The sequence below is a fragment of the Leucoraja erinacea genome, unplaced genomic scaffold (genome assembly GCF_028641065.1).
Source record: "Leucoraja erinacea ecotype New England unplaced genomic scaffold, Leri_hhj_1 Leri_1002S, whole genome shotgun sequence".
NCBI classification, from domain to species: domain Eukaryota; kingdom Metazoa; phylum Chordata; class Chondrichthyes; order Rajiformes; family Rajidae; genus Leucoraja; species Leucoraja erinaceus.
This window is the reverse complement of record NW_026575234.1, coordinates 30,001-47,500: the sequence shown is the minus strand read 5'-3', so window position 1 is coordinate 47,500 and position 17,500 is coordinate 30,001. Positions and strand designations below refer to the sequence as shown.

Here is a 17,500-nt window from a genome sequence, read left to right as displayed (position 1 = left end):
ACCTGCACGTCTTTGGAGTGCGGGAGGAAACCGAAGATCTCGGAGAAAACCCACGCAGGTCACGGGGAGAACGTGCAAACTCCGTACAGACAGCGCCCGTAGTCGGGATCGAACCCGGGTCTCTGGTGCTGTGAGGCAGCAACTCTACCAGGATGGAGATGTGATGGAAGGTGATGGAAGGCCTTGGATGGGGTGGGATGGGTATGTATAGGATGGAATGGGGAATGGGGATGGGGTGGGATGGGGTTGGGAGGATGGGGTGGGATGGGTTGGGATGGGTTTGGGGATGGGGTGGGATGTGTATAGGATGGGAATGGGATGTGGGGTGGGATGGGGTGGGATGTGTATAGGAGGATGGAATGGGGTGGGGGTGGGATGGGTGGGATGTGTATAGGATGGAATGGGATGGGGGTGGGATGGGGTGGGTGTATGGGATGGAATGATGGAATGGGGTGGGGTGGGATGAGGTGGGATGGAATGGGATGGAATGGGATGTGTATAGGATGGAATGGGATGGGGTGGGATGGAATGGGATGGGGTGGGATGGGTTGGGATGTGTATAGGATGGAATGGGATGGGCTGGAATGGGTTGGGATGGGGTGGGGGGTGTATAGGATGGAATGGGATGGGGGGTGGGATGTGTATAGGATGGAATGGGATGGGCTGGGATGGGTTGGGATGGGGTGGGATGTGTATAGGATGGGGTGGGATGGGGTGGGGGATAGGGGTGGGATGGGTTGGGATGGGTTGGGATGTGTATAGGATGGAATGGGATGGGGTGGGATGGGATAGGTGGGATGGTATAAGGATGGAATGGGCTGGGATGGGATGATGGGTTGGGTTTGGGTGGGGGGGTGGACAGAAACATAGAAAATAGGTGCAGGAGTCGGCCATTCGAGCCGTCCCATTCTCTCAGCATATGACAGTCCCGCCATCCCGGGAATTAACCTGGTAAACCTACGCTGGGCTCCCTCAATAGCAAGAATGTCCTTCCTCAAATTAGGAGACCAAAACTGCACACAATACTCCAGGTGTGGTCTCACTAGGGCCCTGTACAACTGCAGAAGGACCTCTTTGCTCCTATATTCGACTCCTCTTGTTATGAAGGCCAAAACATGCCATTCGCTTTCTTCACTGCCTGCTGTACCTGCATGCTTACTTTCAGTGAGTGATGAACAAGGACCCTCAGATCAATATGATCATGGCTGATCTTCCAAAATCAGTACCCCGTTCCTGCTTTCTCCGCATATCCCTTGATTCCATTTCCCCGAAGAGTTATATCCAACCCGGAGGAGATGGGCTGACAATAGACAACAGGTGCAGGAGGAGGCCATTCGGCCCTTCGAGCCAGCACCGCCATTCAATGTGATCATGGCTGATCATCCCCAATCAGTACCCCGTTCCTGCCTTCTCCCCATATCCCCTGACTCCACTATCTTTAAGAGCCCTATCTAGCTCTCTCTTGAAAGCATCCAGAGAACCGGCCTCCACCGCCCTCTGTGAGGCAGAGAATTCCACAGACTCACAACTCTCTGTGAGAAAAAGTGTTTCCTCGTCTCCGTTCTAAATGGCTCACCCCTTATTCTTAAACTGTGTGTGTGGCCCCTGGTTCTGGACTCCCCCAACATCGGGAACATGTTTCCTGCCTCTAGCGTGTCCAAACCCTTAACAATCTGAAGAAGGGTTTCGGCCCGAAACGTCGCCTATTTCCTTCGCTCCATAGATGCTGCTGCACCCGCTGAGTTTCTCCAGCCCTTTTGTCTACCTTAACAATGTTATATGGGGTGGAATGGGATGGGGGCGGGTCTCTGATCGACGGGCCGAAGGGCATGTGGCCCTGCTGTACACATCTGTAGCATCGGTGTGAGATTCCTGGAACGACAGCTTTGCTGGAAATGAACCAAGTGTCAAATATCAAAGAGATCCCCCCTGGGTCTGGAGAGAGGGGGGGGGGAGGGAGGGAGGAGGAGGGGAAGGTGGGAGAGAGGAGAGGGGAGGGAGAGAGGGGGGGGGGGGGGTGGTCCCTGGACTGTGGGGAGGTTTTAGGAGGGTCCTGGCCATCACGTGGTCCTTCTCAACCCCCAGGGTTTTTTTTGTGTGTGTGTTCATTTGAGCCTTTGTCTTTGTTTGGCTGGAGAAACCAGCGAGGGAGCGCCGCGACTGCCAGGGAGGGAGCGCCGCGACATACAGACAGACAGACAGCGGGACTGAGCCGGTGAGTAGAGAGGGGAGAGAGGGAAGGAGAGAGAGAGAGGGGGAAGGAGAGAGAGAGAGAGGGGAAGGAGAGAGGGGAGAGGAGAGAGAAGAGGGGAAGGAGAGAGAGGGGAAGGAGAGAGAGGGAAGGAGAGAGGAGGAGAGGGGGAAGGAGACAGGGAGAGGTAGAGGGAGGGAATGAAGGGGGTGAGGAAGGAGAGAGGGAAGGAGAGAGGGAAGGAGAGAGAGGGGGAAGGAGAAAGAGAGGGAAGGAGAGAGAGAAGAGAGAGAAGGGAGGGGGAAGAAGAGAGAAGAGAGAGGGAAGGGAGAGAGAGGGAAGGGGAGAAAGAGGGGGAAGGAGAGAGAGAGAGAGAGAATAGGGAGGGATGGAGAGAAAGGGAAGGAGAAATAGAGACGGGGAGAGAGAGTGAAGGAGAGAGAGAAAGAGAGGGGGAAGAAGAGAGAGGGGGAAGGTGAAAGAGGGGGAAGAGGAGAGGGGGAAGAGGGGAGAGAGGGAAGGAGAGAGAGGGAAGGAGAGAGAGGGAAGGAGAAGAGGGGACGGGGAGGGAGAGGAGCGAGAGGAGAGAGAGGGAAGGAGAGAGGAGAGAGGAGAGAGCGAGAAGGAAGGAGAGAGAAGGGGAAGAGAGAGAGGGGGAAGGAGAGAGAGGAAGGGAGGGAGGGAGGCTGCCGCTGCTTTCTGTCCGCTGTTTGACCAACTTCAGTGAGAGTGAAACTTCCAGGAAAGTTAGTGCCGGGTTCACTGTAGTCGCTGCTCCACAGGCGTCAGGTCTGTGTTTGTGTCCATGACTCTGCTGTGTGTGTGTGTGTGTGTGTGTGTGTCCCTGTGTGTGTGTGTCCCTGTGTGTGTGTGTCCCTGTGTGTGTGTGGTGTGTCCCTGTGTGTGTGTGTGTGTGTCCCTGTGTGTGTGTGTGTCCCTGTGTGTGTGTGTGTGTGGTGTGTGTGTGTGTGTGTGTGTGTGTGTGTGTGTGTGTGTGTGTGTGTGTGTGTGTGTGTGTGTGTCCTGTGTGTGTGTGTGTGTGTCCCTGTGTGTGTGTGTGTGTGGCTGGGCAGGGGGGGGGGGGGAGAGGGGAGGGGGGGAGGGAGGGGGAGAGGGAGGGGGAGAGGAGGGGAGGGGAGAGGGGAGGGGGACAGAGGGGAGAAAAAGGGGAGAGAGAGAGAATGAGGGAGGAGAGATAGAGAGAGGGGGATAGGGAGAAAAAGAAAGGGGGGAGAGAGAGAGAGAAGGAGAGAGGGTGGGAGAAGAGGGATAGGGAGAGGGGGGAAGATAGAATAGAGAGAGAGGGAGGAGAGGGGGGGGGAGAGAGAGAGGGAGAAGCGGGGGGGGAGAGAGGGGAGGAAGGGGGGGAGAGAGAGAGGAGAGAGGAAAGAGATAAGGAGAGGGGGGGAGGAGAGAGAAAAATAGATGAGAGAAGGAGGGGAGAGAGAGAGGAGGGAAGAGAAGAATAGAAGGGGGGGAGAGGAAGAGGGGGAGAGAGAGAGAGGGGGAGAGAGAGAGAGATAGAGGAGGAGAGAAGAGAGAGGAAGAGAGAGAGAAAGAAGGAAGGAGAGAGAGGAAGAGAGAGAGAGAGTGAGGGGGAGAGAGAGGAGGGGTAGAGAGGGGGGGGAAGGGAGGGAAAAAGAGAGAGAGGGGGGGAGAAGAGATAGAGAGAGGGGAGAGAGAGAGAAGAGAGGGGAGAGAGAGAGGGGGGGGAGAAGAAGAATAGAAGGGAGAGAGAGAAAGGGGGAGAGAGAGAGGGTAGGGGGAAAGAGAGGAGGGGTAGAGGGGGGGGAGGTGAGGGGGGGGAAGAGGGAGGGGGGGGGGGAGGTGGAGGAGAGAGAGAGAGAGAGGGAGAGAGAAAGAGGGAGAGAGAGGGGGAGAGACAGAGGGGAAGAGAGGAGGGGAGAGAGGGGAGGGAAAGAGAGAGAGGGGAGAGAGGAGAGGAGGGGGGGAGGGGAGAAGAGAAAGAGAGAGAGGGGGGGAGGAGAAGAATAGAAGGAAGAGAGAGAGAGAGGGGGGAGAGAGACAGGGGGAAGAGAGGAGGGGGAGAGGGGGGAGGGAAAGAGAGAGAGGGGGGAGAGAAGAATAGAAGGGAGAGAGAAGAGGAGAGAGAGTGAGGGGAGAGGAGGGGGGGGGGGGAGGAGAGGTAGAGAGGGGGGGAAAGAGAGAGAGGGGGGGGAGAGGGCTGCTATCTCCCTTTTGCTGGGATGTTGGGAGTGTGTTTGCGGGGGAGTGGGATAAATTGGAAAAAGTGTGAACAATCCTGTCTCTCTCTCTCTCTCTTCCCAAACCCCAGGGTCTCCGCCCCCTTCCATCGCAGGCCCCTTTGTTCTCAGTTTTCTGTCTGTTGGTGGCTCAGGGTGAGGGGAGGGGAGGGGGAGGGGGAGGGTGGGAGGGTGGAGGGACTCGTGAGATTCCACGAGCTACCCTCTCTCTCTCAAAGTTCTCTTTCTTTGCCTCTCTCCCCCCCATCCCTCCTCTTGCTTTTCTCCCCCTCGCTCCCCTCCTTCACTCTCCCCCTCTCCCTCCTCAGCCCCTCAGCCTCAGTGTTACAAGAGGCTCCTTTAGGAAGGAGGTGGGTGAGGAGAGATTTCGCCAAGAAGGGTCTCGGCCCGAAACGTCACCTCCCCATTAACTTCTCTCCAGAGATGCTGCCTGTCCCGCTGAGTTACTCCAGCTACTTGGCTCCCATCTGGGGATTTCATCAGCCAGAGGGCGGTGAATCTGTGTGGGATTATTTGCCACACAGACGGCTGTGGAGGCCACAAGTCAGTGGATATATTTAAGGCAGAGATAGATAGATTCTTGATCAGTGCGGGTGTCAGGGGTTATGGGGAGAAGGCAGGAGAATGGGGTTAGGAGGGAGAGATAGATCAGCCGTGATTGAATGGCGGAGTAGACTAGATGGGTTCACCAGACTGTATCCTGGGATGTCAGGACTTTCATATGAAGAAAGACTGGATAGACTCGGCTTGTACTCGCTAGAATTTAGAAGATTGAGGGGGGGATCTTATAGAAACTTACAAAATTCTTAAGGGGTTGGACAGGCTAGATGCAGGAAGATTGTTCAGAGTCAGACAAAACTCAGCGGGTGCAGCAGCATCTATGGAGCAAAGGAAATGGGCAACGTTTCGTCCCGAAACCCTTCTTCAGACCATTTTCCAGCATCTTTCATATGAAGAAAGACTGGATTGACTCGGCTTGTACTCGCTAGAATTTAGAAGATTGAGGGGGGATCTTTGAAAGTAGGCATGCAGGTGCAGCAGGCAGTGAAGAAAGCGAATGGTATGTTAGCTTTCATAGCAAAAGGATTTGAGTATAGGAGCAGGGAGGTTCTACTGCAGGTGTTGTACAGGGTCTTGGTGAGACCACACCTGGAGTATTGCGTACAGTTTTGGTCTCAATCTGAGGAAGGACATTATTGCCATAGACGGAGTGCAGAGAAGGTTCACCAGACTGATTCCTGGGATGTCAGGACTTTCATATGAAGAAAGACTGGATAGAATCGGCTTGTACTCGCTAGAATTTAGAAGATTGAGGGGGGATCTTATAGAAACTTACAAAATTCTTAAGGGGTTGAACAGGCTAGATGCAGGAAGATTGTTCCCGATGTTGGGGAAGTCCAGAACAAGGGGCCACACACAGTTTAAGGATAAGGGGGAAATCTTTTTAGGACCGAGATGAGGAAAACATTTTTCTTCACACACAGAGAGTGATGAATCTGTGGAACTCTCTGCCACAGAAGGTAGTTGAGGCCACACAGTTCATTGGCTATATTTAAGAGGGAGTTAGATGTGGTCCTTGTGTGGGGAGTGCAGGGGTGGGATAAGTCTTTGCCTTCCATCACAGCGAGGAGGAGATGCGCTGCGATGGGTGTCTTGTGTAAACTGTGTTGTGTCTTGGGTCTTTTTTTGTGTGTATGACTCCAGAAACAACATTTCGTTTGAACCTCGAGGGGTTCAAATCACAAATAAATGGTATTGTATTGTGTATTGTATTGGCTAAAGGGATCAGGGGGTATGGAGAGAAGGCAGGTACGGGATACTGAGTTGGATGATCAGCCATGATCATATTGAATGGCGGTGCAGGCTCGAAGGGCCGAATGGCCTCTACCCCTGCACCTATTGTCTATGTTACCCTAGCTTATGGAAGGGCCGTTCAGAAGCCTGACAACAGAGGGGGGAAGCAGCTTTCCCCGAGTATGGTGGTGCGGGGGGTTTTAAGCTCCTGTTCCTTCTGCCGGACGGGAGCAGGGAGAAGGTACACAGGACAGGGGGGGGGGGGGGAGAAGAGTTACACCCCCAACTGGCCCCCCCATCTCATAGTTCTATCAGGTCTCCCCTCGATCTCAACGTTCCAGAGAAAACGAGCCAATTTTGCCCAACCTCTCCTCAGAGATTCACAACAGTGAACAAACGAACACCTGGATTAGTGGGTATTAACTGCAAGGGCGAGGTGAAATTGAGGCCACATCTTAGCCCAATAGACAAATTCCACAGTGTTTAGAAACATTGGTAAGGGAATTGTTAAAATGCATTAAACCAACATTGCTTTAATTATTCATTCAATAGAAACACTGGCCAGCGTTTATTTACCAGTTTACTTAAGAGATACGGTGTAGAAACATAGAAATTAGGTGCAGGAGTAGAGGCCATTCGGCCCTTCGAGCCTGCACCATTCGCCATTCAATATGATCATGGCTGATCATCCAACTCAGTATCCCGTACCTGCCTTCTCTCCATACCCCCTGATCCCTTTAGCCACAAGGGCCACATCTAACTCCCTCTTAAATATAGCCAATGAACTGTGTGGCCTCAACTACCTTCTGTGGGCAGAGAATTCCACAGATTCGCCACTCTCTGTGTGTGAAAGAAAATGTTTTTCTCATCTCATCTCAGTCCTAAAAGATTTCCCTCTTATCCTTAAACTGTGTGTGTGGCCCCTTGTTCTGGACTTCCCCAACATCGGGAACAATCTTCCTGCATCTAGCCTGTCCAACCCCTTAAGAATTTTGTAAGTTTCTATAAGATCCCCCCTCAATCTTCTAAATTCTAGCGAGTACAAGCCGAGTCTAACCCCTTAAGAATTTTGTAAGTTTCTATAAGACCCTCCCTCAATCTTCTAAATTCTAGCGAGTACAAGCCGAGTCTATCCTCTTAAGAATTTTGTAAGTTTCTATAAGACCCCCCCTCATTTCTCTAAATTCTAGCGAGTACAAGCCAAGTCTAACCCCTTAAGAATTTTGTAAGTTTCTATAAGATCCGTATAAGATGAATAAGGCACTGTCTGATTCACCTCTACCCGATTACGGACTTTGGACTTTGTCTGTGGAACTGATGAGTTCCATTGCTGAGAACTATATTCTGCACTCTGTGTCTTTCCCTTTGCTCCACCTGTTGGACTGAAGTTTGACCTGATTGTAGATATGTTATTATTTGATCTGTTTCGATAGGATGCATGCTACAAAGTCCAGTGGAGTCTGATCAAAGATAGTCTGAGTGTCTCCAATGAGTCGGGTGGTATGTCTGCAGGTTCTCTGGATGCTTTCAAGAGAGAGCTAGATAGGGCTCTTAAAGATAGCGGAGTCAGGGGATATGGGGAGAAGGCAGGAACGGGGTACTGATTGGGGATGATCAGCCACGATCACATTGAAGGGCGGTGCTGGCTGGAAGGGCCGAATGGACCCTGCTCCTACCACATGTTAGATTGTTAAGGGTTTGGAAATGCTAGAGGCAGGAAACATGTTCCCGATGTTGGGGGAGTCCAGAACCAGGGGCCACACACACACAGCTTAAGAATAAGGAGTAAGCCATTTAGAACGGACACTTTTTCTCACAGAGAGTGGTGAGTCTGTGGAATTCTCTGCCTCACAGAGGGCGGTGGAGGCCGGTTCTCTGGATGCTTTCAAGAGAGAGCTAGATAGGGCTCTTGAAGATAGCGGAGTCAGGGGATATGGGGAGAAGGCAGGAACAGGGTACTGATTGTGGATGATCAGCCACGATCACATTGAATGGTGGTGCTGGCTCGAAGGGCCGAATGGCCTCTACTCCCGCACCTATTGTCTATTGTCTAAAAATGTGGAGCCCACAATGGTCCATTGTTGGTTGTGGCAACGAGTTATACAGGCAGGAAAACTAGTACGATGGCTAGGGTGGGGGATGGGGGGAGGGGGCGGAGAGGAGAGAGAGGGGGGAAGCGAGGGTATAACAATGATTGCTCTTTTCCCCGTCAAAGATCAGCAGTGAACCAGATGGGATTTAATGAACACACAACACTTTCGACACAACACTGACTTATTGTTCCACGTTGATTCAATTAACGGGACTTGAAATTCCTCGGCTACTGTTGTGGCATTTTGTTCTTTCTCCAGGCCTCTGGGTTCCCCGAACAGCGATAGACCTGGGTAGAGTGAATGCGGGGAGAGTCCAGGAACAGAGGGTGCAGCTTCGGAATTCGTAAATTAGGAAAGGCAACATAGAAACATAGACTTAGGTAGGAGTAGGAAATTGGATAGTTATATGGATGGGAAGGGGATGGAGGGTTATGGTCTGAGCGCAGGTATACTAGGGGCGATTATGTGTTCGGCACGGACTAGAAGGGTCGAGATGGCCTGTTTCCGTCTGTAATATGGTTATAGAGGCCATTCGGCCCTTCGAGCCTGCACCGCCATTCAATATGATCATGGCTGATCATCCAACTCAGTATCCTGTACCTGCCTTCTCTCCATACCCCCTGATCCCTTTAGCCACAAGGGCCACATCTAACTCCCTCTTAAATATACCCAATGAACTGTGTGGCCTCAACTACCTTCTGCGGCAGAGAATTCCACAGATTCACCACTCTCTGTGTGAAAAAAGTTTTCCTCATCTCGGTCCTAAAAGATTTCCCCCTTATCCTTAAAATGTGTGTGACCCCTTGTCCTGGACTTCCCCAACATCGAGAACAATCTTCCTGCATCTAGCCTGTCCAACCCCTTAAGAGATTCACCATTCCCTGTGTAAAAAATGTTTTTCTCATCTCGGTCCTAAAAGACTTTCCCCCTTATCCTTAAACTGTGTGACCCCTTGTTCTGGACTTCCCCAACATCAGGAACAATCTTCCTGCATCTAGCCTGTCCAACCCCCTTAAGAATTTTGTAAGTTTCTATAAGACCCCCCCCTCAATCTTGTAAATTCTAGCGAGTACAAGCCGAGTCTATCCAGTCTTTCTTCATATGAAAGTCCTGCCATCCCAGGAATCAGTCTGGTGAACCTTCCCTGTACTCCCTCTATGGCAAGCACAGAGAAGGTTCACCAGGCTGATCCACCAGAGATGAGGAGGAATTTCTTTAGCCAGAGGGTGGTGAATCTGTGGGATTCTTTGCCACACAGACGGCTGTGGAGGCCACAAGTCAGTGGATATTGTTAAGGTGGAGATTGATAGGATCTTGATCAGTGCGGGTGTCAGGGGTTAGGTCAGTCATAATTGGATGGTGGGGGTAGATTTGACGGGCCAATTCTGCTGCTGTCACTTTTGACCTTTAGGGTGCTGTTTTGTGTCTAGAGTCGGGGACACTCAGTCTGAAGAAGGGTCTCGACCCGAAACGTCACCCATTCCTTCTCTCCAGAGATGTAGCCTGTTCTGCTGAGTGACTCCAGCATTTTGTGTCTGCACACACATGCACACACACATATATATATATATATATATATACACACACACACATGCACACTCATATATATATGTATATATATATGTATATGTATATGTGTGCATGTGTGTGTGTATATATATATATATCAAGTGGGATAGACAGAGTTGATGTGGACAATCTTTTCCCTTTGAGAATAGGGAAGATACAAACAAGAGGACATGACTTCAGAATTAAGGGACTGAAGTTTAGGGGTAACATGAGGGGGAACTTCTTTACTCAGAGAGTGGTAGCGGTGTGGAATGAGCTCCCAGTGGAAGTGGTGGAGGCAGGTTCGTTGGTATCATTTAAAAATAAATTGGATAGGCATATGGATGAGAAGGGAATGGAGGGTTATGGTATGAGTGCAGGCAGGTGGGACTAAGGGGGAAAAAGTTGTGTCGGCATATACACACACGCACACACACACACACACACACACACACACACACACGTACACACACACACACACACACATACACACACACACACACACGTACACACACACACACACACACACACACACACACACGTACACACACACACACACACACACACACACACACACACACACACACACACACACATATACACACACACACACACACAAACACACACACACACACACACACACACACACACACACACACACACATACACACACGTACACACACACACACACACACACACACACACACACACGCACACACACACACACACGTGCCCATCTTCCTATTTAATCTTTCCCCTCCCACATTAACCCCAACCTACACGAGTCCCGTTTTCCCACATTTGACCCCCACCCCTAGTCTGTGAGACTCCAGGATATTATCTGGCCTCTCTCCCATGGGAAATATCGGACGGAGCCTGGTCCTTGTCTTCCACACAAGGAGGAGTTGGGATCGGTCGCTGGTGTCGATAGCCTGGGGGTCCCGGAGAGGAATGTGCTTGTTTCTTTGACCCCCGCCCCCGAACCCTTCACGGCTTTTAATCTTGCTTTGCATCTGCTGCCAATTCCGTTCCCTGCGGGCTTGGGAAGGGGTGGAGTCCGCCCACGCGCTAGTCCGATATTCCGCAGCTGTTTAGTTTAGAGATACAGCGCGGAAACAGGCCCTTCGGCCCACCGAGTCCGTGCCGACCAGCGATCCCCCCGCACACACTAACACCATCCTACACACACTGGGGGACAATGTACAACTATTACCGAAGTCAATTTACAAGGTTAATTCCCGGGATGGCGGGACTGTCGTATGCTGAGAGAATGGAGTGGCTGGGCTTGTACACTCTGGAGTTTAGAAGGATGAGAGGGATTTTAAGGAAACATAGGGGAAAAGGGGAAGTACAACGGGATCGTTAAAGGATTTTCCCCTTATCCTTAAACTGTGACCCCTTGTCCTGGACTTCCCCAACATCAGGAACAATCTTCCTGCATCTAGCCTGTCCAACCCGTTAAGAATTTTGTAAGTTTCTATAAGATCCCCTCTCAATCTCCTAAATTCTAGAGAGTACAAGCCGAGTCTATCCAGTCTTTCTTCATAAGACAGTCCTGACATCCCCAGGAATCAGTCTGGTGAACCGTCTCTGTACGGTCTCACAGTACGAGTTCATTCCAAGAGCTCTCCCGAGTTTAAAAAAAAAATCTATGTCAAGAATGTCCTTCCTCAGATTTGGAGACCAAAACTGTACGCAATACTCCAGGTGTGGTCTCACCAAGACCCTGTACAACTGCATTGAATACGGGAGGATTAGCTCTTGAATGAACTCGTACAGTGGGACCATATAACCATATAACAATTTACAGCACGGAAACAGGCCATCTCGACCCTTCTAGTCCGTGCCGAACACATAATCTCCCCTAGTCCCATGCAGGTGCTGCGCTCAGACCATAACCCTCCATTCCCTTCCCATCCATATAACTATCCAATTTATTTTTAAATGATAAAAACGAACCTGCCTCCACCACCTTCACTGGAAGCTCATTCTGCACAGCTACCACTCTCTGAGTAAAGAAGTTCCCCCTCATGTTACCCCTAAACTTCAGTCCCTTAATTCTCAAGTCATGTCCCCTTGTTTGAATCTTCCCTACTCTCAGTGGGAAAAGCTTTTCCACGTCAACTCTGTCTATCCCGACAGGGCCTTGCGTTTCCCCAACACTCTGTGTGTCTATCTCGTGTTTTCGAACGGAAGGGTCTGCCTCCGAAACCCCACCCCCTCCCCCCCTTTTTACAGAGAGGCACCTCTGCTTTGGTTACCACATTCCTGAAACCCGATGCCGTGTGGCCAGGCCTGGCCGCCCGCTCGCTCATTGTGAGCTAGTGAGCCGAGAAAAGCAATCGAGACTTTGACCGAGTTACTCTCGAAACTTCCCGACTACTGTGCAAACCTCCGGCCAAAATTCCCCGCACAGAATGATACCTTTTATTTGCTCTGCTGGCTGTGCTCATTTAGCCGAGCCGTACAAGTGTGTGTGCGGGGCCCTTAGCTGGGTCATTTATTACACAACATGGAGCACAGTTCAGCGGAGGGGAAGGTGCAGGAAGGAACTGCAGATGCTGGTTTACATCAGAGGGATAGGCGCAAAGTGCTGGAGTAACTCAGCGGGACAAAATAGAGAGAGTACAGAGGAGATTTACTAGAATGTTGCCTGGATTTCAACAACTAAGTTACAGAGATAGGTTGAATAAGTTAGGTCTTTATTCTCTGGAGCGCAGAAGGTTAAGGGGGGACCTGATAGAGGTCTTTAAAATGATGAGAGGGATAGACAGAGTTGAGGTGGACAAGCTTTTCCCTTTGAGAATAGGGAAGATTCAAACAAGAGGACATGACTTCAGAATTAAGGGACAGAAGTTTAGGGGTAACATGAGGGGGAACCTCTTTACTCAGAGAGTGGTAGCGGTGTGGAATGAGCTTCCAGGGGAAGTGGTGGAGGCAGGTTCATTGGTATCATTTAAAAATAAATTGGATAGGCATATGGATGAGAAGGGAATGGAGGGTTATGGTATGAGTGCAGGCAGGTGGGACTAAGGGGGAAAAAATTTGCGGAGGGGACGGTGCTTGTAGGGGCCGAGATGGCCTGTTTTCCGTGCTGCAATTGTTGGATGGTTATAGCGGGACAGGCAGCATCTCCCAAGGAGAGAAGGAACGGGTGACGTTTCAGGTCGAGACCCTTCTTCAGACTGAGAGTCAGTAGACATTAGACAATAGACACAGGAGTAGACCTTTCATTCGGCCCTTCGAGCCAGCACGGCCATTCAATGTGATCATGGCTGATCATCCCCAATCAGTACCCCGTTCTTGCCTTCTCCCCTGACTCCGCTATCTTTAAGAGCCCTATCTAGCTCTCTCTTGAAAACATCCAGAGAACCGGCCTCCACCACCAACACTCTCTGAGGCAGAGAATTCCACAGACTCACAACTCTCTGTGAGAAAAAGTGTTTCCTCGTCTCCGTTCTAAATGGCTTACCCCTTATTCTTAAACTGTGTGTGTGGCCCCTGGTTCTGGACTCCCCCAACATCGGGAACATGTTTCCTGCCTCTAGTGTGTACAAGCCCTTAACGATATTATATGTTTCAATGAGATGCCCTCTCATCCTTCTGGACTCCTGAGTGTACAAGCCCAGCCGCTCCATTCTCTCAGCATATGACTGTCCCGCCATCCCGGGAATTAAACCTTGTAAACCTATCCACAGATGCTGCCTGACCCGCTGAGTTACTCCAGCATTCTCTGTGAAACGTCACCTATCCATGTTCTCCACAGATGCTGCCTGACCCGCTGAGTTACTCCAGCACTCTGTGAAACGTCACCTATCCATGTTCTCCACAGATGCTGCCTGACCCGCTGAGTTATGGTGCAGCAGCATCTATGGAGCTAAGGAAATAGGCAACGTTTCAGGCCAAAATCCTTCTGGAAATAGGCAACGTTTTGGGCCGAAACCTTTACGGGTTTCGGCCCAAAACGTTGCCTATTTCCTTAGCTCCATAGATGCTGCCTGACCCGCTGAGTTACTCCAGCACTCTGTGAAACGTCACCTATCCATGTTCTCCACAGATGCTGCCTGACCGGCTGAGTTACTCCAGCACTCTGTGTCGCTCTTTAGTCTAAACCACCTTGTTTCTAGACTAAAGCAAATATTGTCCTAGTACCTGCCTTGGCCACTTCCTCTGGCAGCCCGTTCCGATATCACGCCAGCAAAACATTGCCGGCCTGGGGCAACAAAATAAGAATTAAGAACACACAGTAACATGCAAAACAGTGATACAGCGAGGAAACATATCCGGCCCCCCTGGGTCCGCTCCGACCAGCAATCCCAGCACATCAACACCATCCTACACACACACACTATAGGAACAATTTACATTTACACCAAGCCAATTAACCCTACACACCTCCAGAACCAGGGGCCACACACACAGTCTTAGAATAAAGGGGAGGCCATTTAAGACTGAGGTGAGAAAAAACTTTTTCACCCAGAGAGTTGGTGAATTTGTGGAATTCCCTGCCGCAGAGGGCAGTGGAGGCCAAGTCACTGGATGGATTTAAGGGAGAGTTAGATAGAGCTCTAGGGGCTGGTGGAGTCTTTGTCCTGGGATGTCAGGACTGTCTTATGAAGAAACACTGGATAGACTTGGTTTATACTCTCTAGAATTCAGGAGATTGAGAGGGGATCTTATAGAAACTTACAAAATTCTTAAGGGGTTGGACAGGCTAGATGCAGGAAGATTGTTCCCGATGTTGGGGAAGTCCAGGACAAGGGGTCACAGTTTAAGGATAAGGGGGAAATCCTTTAAAACCGCGATGAGAAGAACTTTTTTCACACAGAAAGTGGTGAATCTCTGGAACTCTCTGCCACAGAGGGTAGTTGAGGCCACAGTTCATTGGCTATATTTAAGAGGGAGTTAGATGTGGCCCTTGTGGCTAAGGGGATCAGGGGGTATGGAGAGAAGGCAGGTACGGGATACTGAGTTGGATGATCAGCCATGATCATATTGAATGGCGGTGCTGGCTCGAAGGGCCGAATGGCCTCTACTCCTGCACCTATTTTCTATGTTTCTATGTCTTTGTGGAGAGTGGGAGGAAACCGAAGATCTCTTGAGGTCACGGGGAGAACGTGCAAACTCCGTACAGACAGCGCCCGTAGTCGGGATCGAACGTGGGGTCTCCGGCGCTGCAAGGCGGCGACTCTAACCGCTGCGCCACCGTTCCCCCGGCAACTTGTTCCGTTTACCCGACATCCTCAAGGGCCTGTCCCACTTGCGCGACTTTTTCGGTGACTTGCCGAAAGCACAGCTCGCCGAAAATGATCAACGTGTTGAGTATAGAAGTTGGGATGTAATGTTAAAATTGTACAAGGCATTGGTGAGGCCAATTCTGGAGTATGGGGTACAATTTTGGTCGCCTAATTATAGGAAGTATGTCTACAAAATAGAGAGAGCTCAGAGGAGATTCACTAGAATGTTGCCTGGGTTTCATCAACCCAATTACAGAGAAATGTTGTATAAGCTAGGCCTTTATTCTCTGGAGCGCAGAAGGTTAAGGGGGGACTTGATAGAGGTCTTTAAAATGATGAGAGGGATAGACAGAGTTGATGTGGACAAGCTTTTCCCTTTGAGAATAGGGAAGATTCAAACACGGGGACATGACATGAGAATTAAGGGACTGAAGGTTAGGGGTAACATGAGGGGGGAACTTCTTTACTCAGAGAGTGGTAGCTGTGTGGAATGAGCTTCCAGTGAAGGTGGTGGAGGCAGGTTCGTTTTTATCATTTAAAAATAAATTGGATAGTTATATGGACGGGAAGGGAATGGAAGGGTTATGGTCTGAGCGCAGGTAGATGGGACTAGGGGAGATTATGTGTTCGGCACGGACTAGAAGGGTCGAGATGGCCTGTTTCCGTGCTGTAATTGTTATATGGTGTTGAAAACCCAGTGGTGACCAGAACAAGGTACGACTCTTGGGGCGACTACTCATGTCTGTACGGGCTACACCCCGCGCGACATGTCACCCTGTATGGTCGTGAGTCGTCTCCTCAGTCTTTCTGGTCTCCGCTGGATTTTCAACGCGTTGAAAACCTTCGGCCACCTATGACGGGTGCCGGGAGTCGCCGAAATAGTCGCGTAAGTGGGACAGGCACTTTAGATTCTCAGATTCTCTTTAAACTGTTCCTCGTCTCTTATTAAAACTTACTCCCTTCCCATGGGGAAAGACAGTGCAGCGAGACCACGGGTGTCTATTGGTACACCAGGCATTTTTTACCACAAGTAGAATTCAGGCTTGAAAACCAAGAAGGGTCTCGGCCCGCTTTCGTCGCCTATTGAGTTCGCTCCAGGGAGGATTCTGCAGTTTTAGGGTCTTGGTGAGAGGACAATAGAGTATTGCGTACAGTTTGGTCCGAAACTCGGAAGAGTTATCGGCCCGAAACGTCGAGAAGGTTTCCTTCGCTCCATAGATGCTGGCTTTCGGCCCGAAACCCAAGGAGAAATAGGGTAACGTTTCGGGCCGAAACTCTTCCGAGTTGGACAGGCCCGAAGACGTTGCCGATTTGGGGAAGTCCTTCGGGGTCACAGCTTAAGGATGCTGAAATCCTTTAAAACCGCTGAGAAGAACTTTTTTCTCACAGAGTGGTGAATCTCTACTCTTCAGATTTTCCAGATCATTGGCTATATTTAAGAGGGACAGATGTTCCTTGTCTTGGAGAGAACACCTAACCTCTTTGATGAAACATGTCCATTGCCACGGTGCAGTCCGAAGGGCCAAATGGCCTCTACTCCTGCACCTAATTACTATGTTTCTATGTTTCTAAGACAGTGAGACCACGGACCCTATCTCTGGATATTGGTTAATTTTTTACCACTAGTATAATTCTCTTTGCAAACGAAGAAGGGTTTCGGGCCGAAACGTTGCCTATTTCCTTCGCTCCATAGATGCTGCTGCACCTGCTGAGTTTCTCCAGCATTTTTGTCTACCTTCGATTTTCCAGCATCTGCACAGTTCCCTCTTAAAAATAACCTCTTTGCCAAACTGAACTGTGGCCTCGACTACCCTCTGTGGCCAGAGATTCACATACTCTCTGTGTGAAAAAAGTTCATGGGGCCATTCGGCCCTTCTCATCTCGGTTTCAAAAAGATCATCCCTCTTATCCTTACCTGCTTTCTCTCCCCCTCTGTCTCTAGGACTTCCCACATCTAACTCCCTCGGGAGCAATGAACTGTTGGGCCTCATCTACCTTCTGTCCAGAGAGTTCCAGAGATTAACTCTCTGTTGAAAAATGTTCTTCTCATCAATGTGATCATATAACCATATAACAATTACAGCACGGAAACAGGCCATCTAGACCCTTCTAGTCCGTGCCAAACACTTATTCTCCCCTAGTCCCATCTACCTGCGCTCAGACAATAACCTTCCATTCCCTTCCCATCCATATAACTATCCAATTTTATGGCTGATCATCCCCAATCAGTACCCCGTTCCTGCCTTCTCCCCATATCCCCTGACTCCGCTATCTTTAAGAGCCCTATCTAGCTCTCTCTTGAAAGCATCTGGAGACAGGAAGAGTGAGGGAGAGAATGTGAGAGACCGAGAGGGAGGGGGAGAGACGGAATGAGTCAAAGAGACAGAGAGAGAGAGAGATTGCTTCGGGGGG

At 50.3% G+C, this 17,500-nt stretch overlaps 1 protein-coding gene across 1 annotated transcript in view; it reads left to right on the top strand.

Moving 5' to 3' along the window:
* The first annotated feature begins 2,068 nt into the window (after window positions 1-2,068).
* LOC129715089 (gap junction gamma-1 protein-like) overlaps window positions 2,069-17,500 on the top strand; it is a 37,327-nt gene continuing 21,895 nt past the window's right edge. Inside the window, exon 1 of the mRNA XM_055664949.1 lies at window positions 2,069-2,215. The gene's annotated coding sequence lies outside the window, so the exon portion shown is untranslated. The remainder of the gene's footprint in view (window positions 2,216-17,500) is intronic.